Source organism: Salvelinus namaycush, chromosome 9 (assembly GCF_016432855.1).
Source record: "Salvelinus namaycush isolate Seneca chromosome 9, SaNama_1.0, whole genome shotgun sequence".
Classification (NCBI taxonomy): Eukaryota; Metazoa; Chordata; class Actinopteri; order Salmoniformes; family Salmonidae; genus Salvelinus; species Salvelinus namaycush.
Window position 1 is genome coordinate 15,783,632 of NC_052315.1, and position 9,838 is coordinate 15,793,469.

The following is a 9,838-nucleotide window of genomic DNA, read 5'->3' on the forward strand; positions in this document are numbered from 1 at the left end:
CTATTTTCAATGGCTGTCACTTTTATTATAAGGCTAAGTCCTCCCAGATTGCAGTTCCTAGGGCTTCCAATAGATGTCAACAGTCTTTAGAGAGAGTTTCAGGCTGGTTTTTAGAAAAATGAGCCAGAAATTGTAGTTTTTCTAGGTGGCTCCCATTTTGGCTGTAGTGTTTCCAAGCGTGTGAATGAGAGTGCGTTGTTTGACGTGTTTGGAAAAGTTTATTAGTAACGTTTGGGATTCATTTTGTATGCATTTTGTATGCAATCCATTTTGGGTGGATTATTGACTGAAGCGCGCCAGCTAAACTTAGTTTTTATGGATATAAAGAAGGACATTATCGAACAAAAGGACCATTTGTGATGTAACTGGGACCTTTTGGAGTGCCAACAGAAGAAGATAATCAAAGGTAAGGCCTTTATTATATCGCTATTTCTGACTTTTGTGTCGCACCTGCCTGGTTGAAATATGTTTTTCATGGTTTTGTATGCGAGGCTCTGTCCTCAGATAATCGCATGGTGTGCTTTCGCCGTAAAGCCTTTTTAAAATCTGACACAGCGGCTGAATTAACAAGAAGTTAAGCTTTATTTTGATGTATTACACTTGTGATTTGACTTTTTATGACTTTTTATGTCTTTTTTTTTAATGATTTTATAAATATTTATAATTCTGTAGTTTGAATTTCGCGCTCTGCAATTTCACCGGATGTTGGCCAGGTGGGACGCTACTGTCCCACCTGCCCATACTAATGAGTGGAGAGAGGACAGTGGACTCCCGGTGAACAGAAGTTATGTTTTGTTTTGTCTGTGATTAAAACTTTTTTGTTGCTGATTAAGATTTAGCATAGTGAATACTAACGAAATGTACATTTTCTCTTCCAGGAGAGGAAGGGGGTGTCCCTACCTCTCTCTTTGAAATGTTTCCAGAGGCTGTTGTCTTGGGAGAGCAGTTAGTGAAATTCTGCAGTTTTATAAAGTATAAAGGTACCCAGATCCGGCTGTAAACTGAGCTTCCAATTAAGTAAGGCCTGGCCATTTGCTTGTTTTTGCCCTACGTTTTACCACACACACCAGCACATGCACACACAGCCCACCGGTTATGAGTATTTGTTGGTGGTGTTAATACCGTGTCTGATTTAATTGTGTGGTGTCTTTTAATTTGGTTTTTGTAGGTTCTTCATGGGTTAGAAAGGATGCACCTTAAAGAGCACACAAATGACATTTTCAGAAGTATTTAATGTCCGAATTTTGGGTTGCACACATGTAAGTTCACCGGATATGAAATGTACTGAGAAACCCTGGAGTTTTTTTGTTAGACTTCAGTGAAGCTTTTGACATTATCCACCATAATCTGCTGCTGGAAAAACTCATGTGTTATGGCTTTACATCCCCTGCAGGGCCGGATTAAGAAATCATAGGCCCCGAGGCTTTGGTTGTTTTATAATCTCCCCCCCATAACGTTTGCCATGTGGCATAAACTACAGTTGAGCAGAGGCGTTTTAGGATTTCCACACATGGGGAACATTTTTTAGCTGGGTCCGGAAAAAATAAGTATTTGAAAAATGCAGTTTCATGCAATTCAACGTCATTTACATAACAGAAGAAAGCTGAATCTTTTTAATACCACACAAATGACTGAAATTAGTGGCTACTCTGACTGACAAACTGAGAACAATCTGGTCTTCAATTCAACAAACAATTACATTTTTTTTTATTTAGCTAGGCAAGTCAGTTAAGAACAAATTCTTATTTACAATGACGGCCTACACTGGCCAAACTCGGATGACACTGGGCCAATTGTGCGCCACCCTATGGGACTCCCAATCATAGCCGGTTGTGAAACAGCCTGGATTCGAACCAGGGTGTCTGTAGTGATGCCTCAAGCACTGAGATGCAGTGCCTTAGACCGCTGCGCCACTCGGTATACCCCAGGCCAATGAAGCGACACACAGATTGTACAGTATTAGGAGGAAATACATAGTTGGACCGCAGAGTGAAGGAAAAGCAGCCAACAAGTGCTCAGCATATGTGGGAACTCCTTCAAGACTGTTGGAAAACCATTCCAGGTAAAGCTGTTTGAGAGAATGCCAAGAGTGTGCAAAGCTGTCATCAAGGCAAAGGGTGGCTACTTTGAAGAATCTCAAATATAAAATGTATTTTGATTTGTTTAACACTTTTTTGGATACTACATGATTCCATATGTGTTATTTCATAGTTGTTGATGTCTTCTACAATGTAGAAAATAGTAAAAATTAAGAAAAACCCTTGAATGAGTAGGTGTGTCCAAACTTTTGACTGGTACTGTATATGGGTCAAAGACGAGACGTGTAAATTTGGTGTCCGAAGGCCATTCATTTAACATAAAAAGATAAATGTATAAATATAATATTAAATTCACTCAACTCTTACCCAACTCTTACCCAGCTATATTAAATACGAAAAGTAAGGATAAACTTTATAGGTCAAGGTCATTCATTTATATAGGTGGCCAAGGAACTGCCTGTTAAATATATTTATGTATGAAATCCGTGAAACAGGCAGGGAGCAGGTCTCGAACCCTCGACCTTCTAGCCCGAGGTCCGGCGCGCTATCGACTGTGCTGCAAAAGCATGCTCGAGCGGCAGAGTCGATTTCCGCGCTTATAAACCAAGGGTCGTTACACTATTGTTTTCATGCTACTGTCAGCAACAGTTCAATGCTGATTTAATCCTACGTAAATGAAATTGTACCTCGTGTCAGTTAAACTATGTTGCATAGTAAAACCCATGTTCTTTATGTGTGTGGCGTATGGGTAATTTCTCTTGCTCTCTCTAGTATGGAAGCGATCTAAGTTCAGCTAGCCTGCACATTTTAAACATCGTATCCTGTTTTTTTACACAGTTTTATAACTTAAAAAATAGCTAAAAGAAAAATACTATTGCTGCTACTTATAATAGTTCATAGGATCATTATTGTTAATGCTGAAGGAATCACATTTAATCAATATTTGTGGGCCGTAGTGATGTGTCATTCAGGGTAACAAAATATTCTCATACAGTATAACACCAGTATTTTATATTAAAATACAATAACTTTGTTTTGTTGACTGAGAGACATAAACAAATCTCAAAGGGTGAAGTGAAAGATATTTTCATAGATTTGGGATTTTTTTTCAGTGTAAGGCAGGAAGTTTTTGTAAAAAACCCTCAACAGATTTAGAGTTGGACCCGTGACACATCAAATATGTGGTACTCAAAATAAAAGTGTCATTTATTCTGGGTAGTTATATTTCTGCCATTCTAAGCATGATAATCTAACCTTATGATTTTTTTTAAACACTTAGTTATACTGAATTACATTTTACTAGGGTACATTCATATGAATCACAATAAAAAATGAATTAACTTTTATTCTTGAATATAACTAATACAAGGCCATAAGTGACACTCCAATGAACATAAAAAAAGACTTTTAGGGAATTGTAACTGCTGTTTTATTTTTTTGCTACTTTGAAAACAGCAACTTCTCACCTGCCTTGAGAGGAGGGACAAAGACTTCAAGCAGGAGGTCTGAGGCCTACGCCAATCTATCCTCACAGCTCATCACCTAGCAGAACTTGTCAGAACTTGTCGTCCTGGTGTTGGCTCGACGCAGCAGGGACTTCAACTCCAGAGCAGGATCCTCAAGCAGTGATGAGGCCAGCCCCAGCACCAGGAGACCAGTCCAGCAGTGCTGACGTCCACCCCCCAACATTCCTGAGTAAGGAGCCGAAGATGCCTTCCTACCAGAAGAGGGAGGACATTGAAAACTACCTGCTGAGGTTTGAACGAATGGCCAAGACGTGGCGGTGGCCGGAGGTAGAGTGGGCCTACAGGCTTGTCCCATTGCTCACAGGCAAGGCCTTAGAGGCGTACACAGCAATGGATGAGGCGTTGTCCAACGTCTACAAGGACTTGAAGGAAGCGCTGCTGGTGTAATTCGACATCTCCCTGGAGACCTACCGTCCACGCTTCAGAGCTGCAACGACATCATCGGGTGAGTCAATGTGTCCCTTATGTAAATCCAAGCTCTGAGGTTACTGTTATGTGCCCAGAGAGGGGGATGGTGTTCAGCATAGGCAGAGTGGGGAAGGGTCAGTCTTGGTACCTGTAAAAGTGAATGGTAAAAGTCTTTACTGCAATGATTGACACCGGCAGTTCCCTGTCATTGATCAGAAAATGTAATGTACCTGTTAATGGCATTGATTATGGTCACCAGACACTGATCCAATGTGTCCACGGTGACCAGTCGCAGCAGCCCACAGCTGAGCTCACAGTTGAGATTCAGGGTCAGAAATACCTCCTCAAAGTTGGGGTAATGGAGACGCTACCTTTTGAGATGATTTTGGGGAGGAATGTGCCTATACTCTCTGATCTGTTGGGAAGTGTAGGGGGTCAGCTATTTGAGCAGTCAGTTTGCCAGTCTGATGTTCATGTGCCATGCTCAGTTGTCACTCGTGCCCAGGCCAAAGCTGGTTTACAACCTCTGCCTGACTTGTGTGACAGTCTGTGCGAGGGGGGGGACCAAAGGTCCCAGAAAGTCACGACGCCAGAGGTGTCTTGAGAAGTATGTGGGGGTACCTGTTGCTGATTTGTCTGGGTTAGAGTTGCAATGGGATGTTCCACAAAATGTTGCTACACTTCAGAAGTCTGATGCAACCTTGAAACTTTTGTTTGGCTGTCCCCTGCTAAGGCCTTGTCAATCTTCATGTGGGGGGGATTTACACAGTAGACAACCACATACTCTACGTTGGGTCCGAAGCAGATAGCAGGAAGTTAGTGGTGCTGTTTAGTTGTAGACCACTTGTTCTCAACCTTGCACATACAGCTCCAGGGCCCTGATTTTCAGAAGAGGTTTCTCGTTCAGGTGGACACTTCAGCTATGGGAATTGGAGCTGTACTGACCCAAGGGGAGCCAGGAGAAGATCTCCCCGTGCTGTACCTGAGTCGGAAGGTGTTGCCCAGGGAAACCAGGTATTCGACAATCGAGAAGGAGTGCCTGGCTATAAAGTGGGCACTAGATAGCCTCCGGTATTACCTCCTTGGGAGGGAATTTGACCTGCACACGGACCACAGAGCTCTGACCTGGATCCAGACCGTGAAGGACCGTAATTCTTGTGTGACCAGGTGGTATCTGGAGCTCCAGCCCTTCGGGTTCTGTGTCCGTCAGAGAAGTCCATCACTGGCCGCGGGCAGCGTTTGGTACACTAACACACATACACACTCATCGCCCCCTCCCTGCTCCGTTATCAGCAACGTTAGCAATGTGGGTTGACACACAAGTTAACTTCGCTATCTTAGTACATACATTAGATACTTTATTCTTACCTCCCGTCATTAACAGTTTGTTATGGTTTAAAGAATATTCAGACAAGCATTCATGTTTAAGTTAAGCAACGTTTATTGTACTTATCAATATTATGGATGGACGCGCTGTTTGTTTGGTTCTGTTTCTCTCTCTCCGTCTCTGTAGCTTCCGGGTATGCTGGGATAAGGACCAGAGCTACGGCAATCGGGCTGGCTTTGTAGTGCCTGTCCCGACTGGCTCATTCATGTGAATGGGCATATTGGAAGTCACCATGTCAGTAGTGATGGGGTTTTGTAAATGTGTTATATTGTATCATGAGAAATAGACTGCAAAGGTGCAATGTATATAATTCATGATGTTTAGCTGAGTGGAAAATGTAGGCTTTGATGATGGTAATTGCTTAATGAATTAGTGTTTGGTATGTTCTAATGGGATGGGCTTCCCCTACAAAAGGATCCTCTCTTTCAGTTCAAAGGGGGGGGGGGGGGGGGGGGGGTACCATTTTGGATTGAGCTGTTGCTGGGGAAGCATTGTTTTTAGCTGTCCCATAATGTATACTTTTGGTGGCAGTACTGTTGTTTTTCACTCCCAGATTCACTACGTAAATAAACACCCTTGATGGCTCTGCCATCTTTTTATTTGATAGAGGTTAGGTTTTTCAGTTTAGCCTTCTGGCCTACTCTACGCGACAAGGACCAACCTTGAGTCCTCCTGTGGTTGGCGATTGCAGTAAAAATAAACAATATAATATATACTGTACATATAATATATACAGTATATCTGGGAGTGTGGTGCCAGGAAAATAACCTCTCACTCAACATCAACAAACTAAGGAGATGATCGTGGACTTCAGGAAACAGCAGAGGGAGCATCCCCATATCCACACCGCAGTGAAGAAGGTGGAAAGCTTCAAGTTCCTCGATGTACACATCACTGACAAACTGAAATGGTCCACCCACACAGACAGTGTGGTGAAGAAGGTGCAACAGCGCCTCTTCAACCTCAGGAGGCTAAAGAAATTTAGCGTAACACCTAAAACCCTCACAAACTTTTACAGATGCACAATTGAGAGCATCCTGTCGGGCTGTATCAACGCCTGGTACAGCAAATGCACCGCCCACAACCGCAAAGCTCTCCAGAGGATGATGCGGTCTGCCAATCGCATCACCTGGGGTAAACTTACCACCCTCCTGGACACCTACAGCACCTGATGCCATAGGAAGGCCAAAAAGATCATCAAGGACATCAACCACCCGAGCCACTGCCTGTTCACCCCGCTATCATCCAGAAGGCGAGGCCAGTACAGGTGCATCAAAGCTGGGGCCGAAAGACTGAAAAACAGCTTCTATCTCAAGCCCATCAGACTGCTAAACAGCCAACACTAGCACATCAGAGGCGACTGCCTATAGACATAGATTAGGAATCACTGGCCACTTTTAGAAATGGATCACTAGCCACTTGAATAATGTTTCCCTTTCTATATTATGGTCAAGTGCCACAAGCTGGCTCTTAAATGTACACAGAGAGCTAACATCAATGACATGCATGTCAATCTCTCCTGGCTCAACATAGAGGAGAGATTGACTGCATCACTACTTGTCTGTGAGAGGTATTGACATGTTGAAAGCACCTAGCTGTCTGTTCAAATGACTGGCATACAGCTCAGACACCCATGCATACTCCACAAGACATGCCACCAGGGGTTTCTTCACAGTCCCCAAGTACAAAACTGATTTGGAAAATGCACAGTACTACACAGAGCCATGACTACATGGAACTCTATTCAACATCAAGTAACTCATACAAGCAGTAAAATCAGATTTAGAAAACATAAGTACACCTTATGGAATAATGCAGACTGAAGAGACACACACACAGGCACACAAATTCTAGCACACACACTACACACATGTATGTATGGTGGTATTATAAATGTTGTATTGTAGATATGTCATGGTGTAATATGTACTGTTATTTGATTTTTGGCTTAATTTGTTTGGACCCCAGGAAGAGTAGCTGCTGCCTTGGCATCAGCTAATGGGAATACTTAATAAATACAATACAAATTAAAGAGTAACTTATTTCTGACAAGATGCTCTTCTCAAGTGACAATTTCCACAACTTCTAATAGAATAAGCCATTGACAAAGAATGCTTTCAAAATATTTTGGTTCATGGAATTGATGTAATGAATACTATGTGCAAGCATTTGTAATATATAACAGCCTTGGACAGTGAAGTCAAAATTTGAATTTTTGCTCTATTCCAGCAATTTGGATTTGAGATCAATTATCCTAATGGGCTGATTGAGGCAAACGTACACCTTCTGCTTTATTTTTTTTTTTTTTTTTTAAACAAATTTAAATACTATTACACCTTCTGCTTTTTTGCCTATGGTTACACAATTTTACTAATTGAAAAACCTTAAGAGTTAGGACAACTTTATAGCTTGATAAATCCAACTGAACGTGCTACCTATGCAATAGATCAGATGTATCAATATCAACTATTTTAAAGGTAGGTCATTTTTATAGGATGAGTGGGCTACTGATGAAATGTTGCAACACCTATCTCAAAATGATGTAATTTATTTACCAGATTTTGTGTCTAATAGACAAACTTGTGCATGCATTAGCTGTGTAATGTTGCCATGGCCATAGGCTATATATTGATGGGGAAAAATACATGTATGCTTAAATTCTGGACAGAATGTGTAGTTTATTTCAATCACCGAGATCAAAACATGGCCTAGCAAATATAATGCTGACGAATATTGTTGAGGATTCAACATAGGTTACACGTCTTTGTTTTCTTGCAGTCACCACCGTCCTTGGCCCGCTTTTAGCTAAATTGACGACAAATACATTTGGGACAAACAGCGACCAAGACGCTCAATCTTAAACGACACGAGGCTTGTAATTATGAATGAAATAAACCCCAAGTTGTTGTGAAATTAATGTTGCTGCCTGTCCACATTGATAGCATCAGCTACTGGAGGTCCGTGTTCCTTTCTCGTGCCAGATATCTCCCAATTCCATCACCATTCTTCCGCGCCCCGGTTAGAATCCTCGTCTGCGACAGCGCAGTCCAGGCGTTGAATACCGGGAAGAGCCAAGTCTCTTTGATTCAATTTATCAAGAAATGATGAGAGGAGACGTTTATTTAAGTGGTCTGTAAGGGTCCTTTCTTCTTCAACATTTGTATCGGATTCTTCTACTGCCTCAGGCCTTGGGGTTTGTGGTGGTAAGGCCCCCGACTCATTGGACGAGCCGTTCGAATATTCCTCCTCCCCGGACTCTTGGCCTCTCTTACTCCCGGTATCTGTGGCTGATTCCGACTCCATTCGTAGAGAATTCAAGCTCGTTTGCAACGCAGCATTTTCCAACTCTTTTAATCTTTTGCTGTGTGTAGTGCCTGCGTTAGAGCATGCATGACTAGCTTCATTTCCAGACAACTCAACTTCGTTGTCGAGAGCTTCTTCAGCTGGCTCCATAATGCTTCATGTGACGTCATGAAAATAGATACGTCTGCTCCTCCAATTTTGACTGTTTAAATGTTCTATTTCTCTGTGTAGTGAGAAGGCTTGTTTGTTTGTGTTGAAAATAAATTGGGTTTATTTTTTAGATTCATTCTAATAATATCAACAAGCTGGTATGAAACTGGTGGAAAAAGCAAGTCCTTTTACTTTTGAAATTTCAAAACCTTTGCTTGGAAACCATAACAATACTAAATATATAACTAGAATTTATTAGACACAAAGTGTAAATCTAAAAAACAAGTCAATCAAACAGATTGGGTTAGTTTGGGACGTCACTTAAACGAGCCATTTAAAAAAATGTTTTATTAACAAATATCAACAAACAAAAGAGGATTAGTCACGTACAAGCATACATACAAACTATTTACATTGCCAGGAATCCTAAACAAACATATCATATTCATTAATAATACAAGTTTTAATTGCCTTTTTGTTTTTCATTTTAGTTAAAGTAGTGCCATATTGTTTAAATTCATTTATAAAGTGAAAAAAGTTAGGTTTTGAATTAGACCATTTTCATTTGTGAATATGAAATTTACCTAGTATTATTAGCAGTTGAATTAAATATACTACATATTTATGTAGTAATAAACAGAAATAGGAATATTGTTTGTGATACTACAATTCCCTCAGCAATATTCTTTTGGTCAAATATCTATGGTGATATACAAATGGGGGAAAGCATGGAAAATTGCTAACAAATATTGTATCAGTAACAAAGTAAAGGAAGTTTCATTTAAAATGTTACATCGAATTTATCCTTTGAAACATGTTTTGGAAAGATTCAAGCTGAATATTGACTATAAATGTGATTTCTGTGGAATGGAGAAGGAGAACATTTTGCATTTGTTTTTTGTCTGTATTTATAGTATACATTTTTGGATTGACATACAGAATTATGTTACAAAAAAATAGGACCGGTTGTACTATTTAATGGTTTTGATATAATGATTTATTTCAGAAATTATGACATTTATCTC